The 7500-nt window shown below is 40.2% G+C and overlaps 1 protein-coding gene across 1 annotated transcript in view; it reads right to left on the reverse strand.

Annotated features, from left to right (window-relative positions):
* Nucleotides 1–7500, reverse strand: part of LOC113586748 (protein phosphatase 1 regulatory subunit 29) — a 54816-nt gene that overhangs the window by 28710 nt on the left and 18606 nt on the right. The window lies entirely within an intron of this gene.

The following is a 7500-nucleotide window of genomic DNA, read 5'->3' on the forward strand; positions in this document are numbered from 1 at the left end:
TGCTAGCAGTGTGGTGCTCTGTCACCATGTGGGATAGGACCACAGTCTGCTCCACACCTCTGGGGTAGGCTCATTTGCAACACCCAAGAGAGGAGCCATCACTTTTGTATGTCCAACATGGAGACCAAAATAAGAGTCCGCATGTGGGGTTTGTGTGTGTGTGTGTGTGTGTGTCTATGTGTGTGTGTGTGTGTGTGTGTGTGTGTCTTTGAGTGTGTGTATGCATTTGTGTGTGTAAATATATTGGGAAGATGCTGACTCCTGAAACTACGCACAGTTTATGATAATGCTGTATCACGTGCAGGCTTTCCTGAGCTATCTTTTGAATCTGTCTCCATGTTGCTCTGGCGTCTCTGTCAGTCTCTGTATGGTCTCTGTATGGCTCTCTTTTCCCCAAGCCCATCTGCTTGAGAGTTGAGTTCAAGGAAGATACAGAACCCAGGGTGCACAAAGGCTAGATAAAGAATTAATGCAGCTCATCTGACAGCCCTTTGTAGTTCAAACCAAGCCTGTGATTTCCACTGCATGGAGATGCATGAAGATAACGCATACTGCAAAGTATAACCTCTCTCTCTCTGTCTTACTCTCTCTCTCTGTCTTTGTGTGTTTCCATCCAGTGTATTTATGCACTAAATGTCAAATGCTGAATATATTCCCATACTTTACAGGATACAGGTAGACTGAGGAGGAGAACATTCCTCGGTCTCAAATACATCATTTCACAGGGGGAATGGGACATTCTGGGATAGTGTGGCTAAAAATGTTCAGTAATCTGTTTCTCCACCACATCTTCCCAGCATCACTGTGCATGATGGCATCCCGCTGCTGCCACATGGAAGTGCACTGCAGTCATTGAATGGCTTTCTACAGTGCCAACATATTGGCCTCTGCACTTACTATGAGAAATGTGGTCATTAGCTGAAACAAGAGACCTTGCTCAATATTATTAACTTGGCTATGTGCTCTGCCTATACTTCCTGTGGGGAGTGTGGTTTTTATGGATATGATGTATGATCAGGGACATGTTTATTTTACTGAACAGAGCTGATGGAGATGCAGCCTGATTCACATAACATTTTGTGAAAATTCAATTTATCACTTAAATCCAATATTTATGTACCAATTCTCTCTCTCTCTCTCTCTCTCTCTCTCTCTCTCTCCTTAGTCTCATTACTCTCTCAATCCGGATATCACTCTCTCCTTTTGTCTGTCTGTGTGTATGTGTGTGTGTGTGTGTGTGTGTGTGTTTGTGAGTATGTTTGGGTGTATGTGCATGTGTATGTGTGTATTGTAGAAGAGTATAATACTGTGCAGCAACAGTATTCCCCAGCTACACGCCATAGATGTAGCAACAGTGCACGTCAGCTACACCCTGAGTGGCAGCAACAGTACACGCCAGACTTACACTTGCAAAGGCAGCACAAGCCTTCACAGGTAAAGCCACAAACACTTGCAGTCCTCCATCTGTGATCCAGCCAAAGGACCAGAGACAGCATTAGAGTGCAATTGGCTACTTTTCCCTGTCACTGGCGGCTCTGGTCTCAGACCACATATCCCACTTTTTTCCAGGCCTCTGTCACCGGGTGATAAAAAGCAAATCTGATCTAAAAATGGAACTGCTGTCCTGGAGACCTTTTGCAAATATGGCCATAGGTGCACTGTCGTAGAATTAAAATCACAGAGGTTGTGTGCCAAGACTAGGGTGCCAGGACTACCTAATGTGACTAGGTACATATAGGACATCTGTGTGAATCCTTCAGAGTAAAAGTGAATGCAGACCAAACTAAAGTGTAGTCATATTGAGAACAGAGCACTTTGGGCTACAATTATCTGAACGTCCATCAAAATGAACACACACGCACACACACACACATACACACACACAAACAGAGAGAGAGAAAGTCAACTCCTACCATAGTTTCATACTCTCCGATCTCTTTTGAATCAATACTTTCATTATTTCTTGATTGTTTTCTATTACTTTTTAGAGAAATGTCAGACACAAAATATTTTTAATCATTCTGTGTGTCTCTTAAACACACAATTAAAATGAACAAAGCAGTTTAACAAAAAATGGCTTTTGAATTTTATATGCACTGCTGTGGAACAGCGTTTTATGCAAAAAGAAGGCTATACAAAAAGAATTGCCTGAGATAGAAGACTATATTTGTCTATTATATTTATATATCCGAAAGCACAGTCTGATTAGCTATTAGCTAGGTGAATTCAATGCCATGCTGACAGAAACTTGTCAAACCAGCCTGTCTGTACACACACACAAACACACACACACAAATAATATATTTTCTGACCAGAGTAGAAGGATTAAATCTATTAGTGTCTTAGAATGGAGCTGGTCCACCACAATATTTTCATTGTATGAGGACATTCAATCAGGCAGCTGTCTGGATTTCGCTATACATCAACTGCATGACCCCATCAACCTCGTGTGACAACCAATATCCTGCACAATTCATCAGCACACATTCGAATGCTCTCTGTCATACATACAAAAACACACAAAGTGTCTCACACACAGCTTACGTCCCAACTCTATACCCAAATCCTCTTAAAAGAATGTAAAACCCTCATTAAGCCCAGATCACAGATCTGAACAACACGAGGATAAAGAAAATCAGGAAAGCAAGACTGAAAGACAGAAAGAAGAAGAGACAGAGAGACAAGAACAGACATAGAGACAAAAACGGAGGATGAGAGGATGGGAGGGAGAAGTGCAGAAGGATGGAGGGAGAATGAGAAAAAAAGGCAAAAGAAAAAGAGACACAGAGAGAGAGACATACAGAGAGAGACAGACAAAGCGAGAGACAGCCATAGTGCTACCACAGGAGCATGAACAGGAGTCACACTCTCCACTGTCACAGTGTAATAACACAGCTCCTGTTTAATCACTGAGCAAGTGCAGGCAGCACAGCCATTATGCTCCTCACATCCTCTGCTGTCTGGGTGGAGAGAGAGAGAAGATAGAGACAGTGGAATATGTACCCTGCCAGTGATGTGTGTGTGTGTGTGTGTGTGTGGGGGGGGGTCCTCTGTATTTGTCCCTGTACTTCTTCTCCCCAAAGGTCTAAGTTTAATGTGCTCTACATGACCGACCTTTACTGTCAACAGAGTGCCACAGCAGCCAAACTAGGATAACCCCCTCCACACACACAAATGAACACACACATACACATACACATACATATGAACACACACAGAGTTGACACACACACAAATACACACACATGCCCACACAGAGTGCATATACACACATATACAAGTACAAATACACGTGCACACACACACACACACACACACACACACACACAGTAGGCTGAGCAAAGATCACCCCATGCAGTGTGAATTTCCGACCGCTAAGAAATATGGAAAGCACGCAGGTCCTTAAAACCTATTACATGAGCCTGGAAGGTTATCTAGGTGTCCTGTGTTAAAATCTCCATCTCTCTCTCTCAACTCTCTCACTCTTTGTCCCTCTCTCTCTCTTTTGCTTTCTCAATCACTATATTTCTTTTCTCTCACTTTATCACTATGTATTTCTCCAGAGCTCTTTCCCTCCATCCCTATCACTTTCTCCCTTTTTTCTCTCTTTACTGACATGGCTGTTTTGCAACAATATAACTGTAATGAAAATATCTATAATAGGCACCCATAATGGCACCTTGAACAGTAAACGCTGGTGAAACCAATAATAGAAACTGTGTGACTGCAGTCTGGTGTTGTCAGTAAAATAGTTAACCTAGGGGACATGTGAACTAAGGTTAACAGCCTTTCTCTGTTGCTCTGTGTCCCTTCAGTATGCTGTGAGCTTCCCTTCTTTCAATATATTTTAACATTCAACATGGCAACATTGGGTAGACATATATGGCTAATTTGTGGACATTTTAGCCTTTTAATTGATCAGACATATCTTTGCCCTGCATGTATTTTCTGGAGTTTTCATTTAGACCTTTATTATGTTCATACCAATCTTTATAAGCAAAGTCTCTGAATATTCATTTTATTTTAGCATATTCTATCCCCCCCCAGTAAGTGACCAGTAACACCTTACGGAGCATGAGGTTGGATATACAGGATTATTTTTGATGAATTCAAAAATGTCAAGCCTAAATGAATTACTTGCTTTTATCAACGACTTTTTGAGTGTGGGGATTAGTTCAGAGTCAGAGGCTAGAGTGTGCAACATTGCTAAATTGCTTGTTTTCATGAGTGATGGTTGATTTCTACAGGGCTTACTTTGATGTGTCATGCAGGACAATGTCTTGGCTTAAACCCTCCCTTACCCTGAAACCACAATATGAAGGCCCATACTGGATGTAGCTAGCAGAGCACTCTGGCTCTCACACAGGGGCGTCATCCTAAAATGTCTGCACTTTTTAATAGGTCCATTGACTGGAGGACAGGATGGGATTAGAGGAAGACACCTCCTGACATGCCCCCCACCCAGATTTCCCCAGGATGAGACCCACCCTGGGCCTGGGTGGATTGGTTACCCTCTATAGGACTTTCAATGTCTTAAATACATGGTGGATTTGCACGTTGTCAGGAGTAAGGTATTATATGGAGGTTGTAAAACTTTTGGATACAACTGAGTGGAACTGTAAAGCCGATATAGTGTAGTGAGAGAAACCGCAGACTGCAGAGGAACAGCTGATGTGAGAGTTAATGAGGTGCCACTCATTCAGTTACACTGCTGAACAGGGAAAAACTTCCTCAGGATCTACATGAACCAGAAAAACATGTAATAATGAAAAAAATATTGAAATATTTTATCTTTTTTTTTAAATTCAATGTTTTTACATTTTGTATGGAATAAACAAAGCAAACTCGGAACAGGAAGCCCCTCGTATATTTAAAACATAAGTGGCAGAGAACTTATGTATAAATTTTATAAGACCATGAAAGATGTACAGGCTTGAAGCAGAAGTGATGTTACTGAAGGAGACCATTTCCCCAGCCAGAGAGGAAAGTGGGCCTTCCTACTACAGCAGGAAGACAGCAGTTCACAACACTTCTATTTCCAGGTGTTTCTCTTAACTCAACCTGACCTGTTTTGTGGTTGTTCCGATGTTGCTGTTGACATGAAAAGCTCCAAGCTTGACTAAATAAGGATGCGATTTAAAATTCCATCCTCTCTTTCCCCAAGACCTTGAATGTGATCCTCTCCTTCAGTCACTCTAAATATATAAAAGCTCTTTCTTAGTTAGACAGTGGAGAACTCCCTCGGGACTGAATGATAAAAAGGCAGGAAGCCTCTAAGAAGTGCCGCTCACACGACGGCTACAGAGTGGGACTCTAAGCTCATCTGTACCAGGCTCAAAAAAAGTGAGAAGGCAAAAGTCATCTGTGGCATCTAATCCTCAGATAGCTGTCTGTTACATAAGTTGCATTGGGAAAAAAAACAAAAAAAACATACAGAGTCCATTCAAATTGATAAATGGCCAGAAAAATGATAAATACCTCTTCAACAGTTACATTATTTGGTACTTATGTATACTTATAGATACATCAGTTCTCAAATGTTTTCTTGATATACATATTGCCCTAAAAGGGCACACTGTAAACAAAAAGGCATTTTTCATGCCAGTCCACATATAGACTGATATCTGCATACTTGTCACTGTATAAATCAGTTGCAAAATAGTGAAGCATCTGTCATTGTGGCAAATTTCCATGCAGTTTTATGAGCTGTTTGGTTTTCCTTCTAGATGTGTTGGCAGAGCAAGCAAGCATCCTGTCTGACCCATAACTCCTCCCACTTGTTTCTGTTTACTGCTGTAAATATAAAACCACCGCACAGGAGCAATAGTCATTAGCAACCAAAATCAACACCCCAAAGATGACCTTTTCTTCAGAGTAAACAAAATGGGTTGAACACGTTGTTAAAAAAACAAAAGAAATTTTTTTTTTAAATTAATTAGGGTGTTTTGTGGTTTTCACAGATGCTTTATGGGGAAATTGGAATAAAAAAACCAAACAAACTTTTGACTAACTTGGGGTGGCATTTTTACAGCATATTTTGTTAAAATCATTATCAAGTCATTAAAAATGCAAACACTGACATGTTGCATTATATATCATGTAATGACCTACATACATACATTACATTACACATCATATAATGAGCTATATACAACGTAATAAGCTATATTATATTGTGCATCTCTGGGTCTCGTCTTGATTCTCAGATTTCACAAATCTTAAACCAGGTTACACTGCAATTATCATGAAGATTCTGTAGTCACAGATGACAATAACAAACCATGACTGAATTATTTGGTTGTGAGTTAAAATCTGTGATCTTTGAATGTGTAAAGGCAGCAAATGTAATGATTCTATGACCAAAGACAGCCTGTTATCTTCTAGCGGTGTCAGAATATTTTATCCAAAATCAGTGCACACCTAAAAACTACCAATAGGGAGTGGCCTGTATTTACACAGGTACCAACTGCAAATAAAACAAAGACAAAGTATATTTTGTTGGATTGTGGCAGAAGAGAAGATGCCTTTTTGATGTCTCCATTGGGCAAAAATAATTCTCACATGAATAACAAAAGCAGAACACAGTAATTTTCATGCTACATGGGTTTATCACCAGAAATCATTTAGCATGTAGTCTGACTTACAGCACAAGTGAGATGGCACAGTCTGTCATGGAGTTTGATAAAGATGTGAAGTATCTCATCCAGTGTGACCGCAGCAAACGTACAAGAGCACTAGAATCACACAGCATAAAGCTGTGCGAGTGCAAATCCACACGGCAATCAATAAAAACTTGTTTCATGTCAAATTATTTTACAAATATGACAATTTTTTATGAATACAATAGCAGAGAAAATGCTGATCATCTACAGATGTGGGATTTCTAATAAAACATGTGTGCATTTGTTCTCTTGAACTCCTGAATGGAATAAGCTGCCAAGTCATATTAAACTGAAGACTTAGTATGTTAAAAAAATAAAGAGATAAAAAAAAGGCTAATACACAGAGGAGGGCTATTGTGAATGTGTTCAAAGTTTCTGAAGCCAAAATTGGTCTTGTCATCTGACTGAATCATGTAATGTCTTTTTTTAATGAAATAAAGTGAATTAAACGAAGCAGGAACACAAACTGCAAAAAATACGATAAAGGTGGCATAGCAGCTGAAATATTTTCTTAGGTGAAAACACATAGAGGGAGATTGGGGACATAACCCATCTTATTTTCCACTGTTAGACAGCTTCCACTGAAGAAAGCTTCTTTTTCTTTTTTCCTGATCCAAGTTTGATGAAGTCTCCACTGATGGTTCATTCCCTTTGGCTACAGGAGTTAAGTAGTCTACCACATCTGAGTGATTTAATGCGCTTTATGGGTGGAGCTGCTAAGCAGAGTCAAGCATATAACAGTCTCAGTGTGAGTAAACAGGGCAGACGTGTCCAAGGGTTCACACAAATCTGAGACGGCACAGTAACCCTCCAGTAAACTGAACGTTTGCATTTTGCA

This window comes from Electrophorus electricus, chromosome 1 (assembly GCF_013358815.1).
Source record: "Electrophorus electricus isolate fEleEle1 chromosome 1, fEleEle1.pri, whole genome shotgun sequence".
In the NCBI taxonomy this organism is placed as follows: Eukaryota; Metazoa; Chordata; class Actinopteri; order Gymnotiformes; family Gymnotidae; genus Electrophorus; species Electrophorus electricus.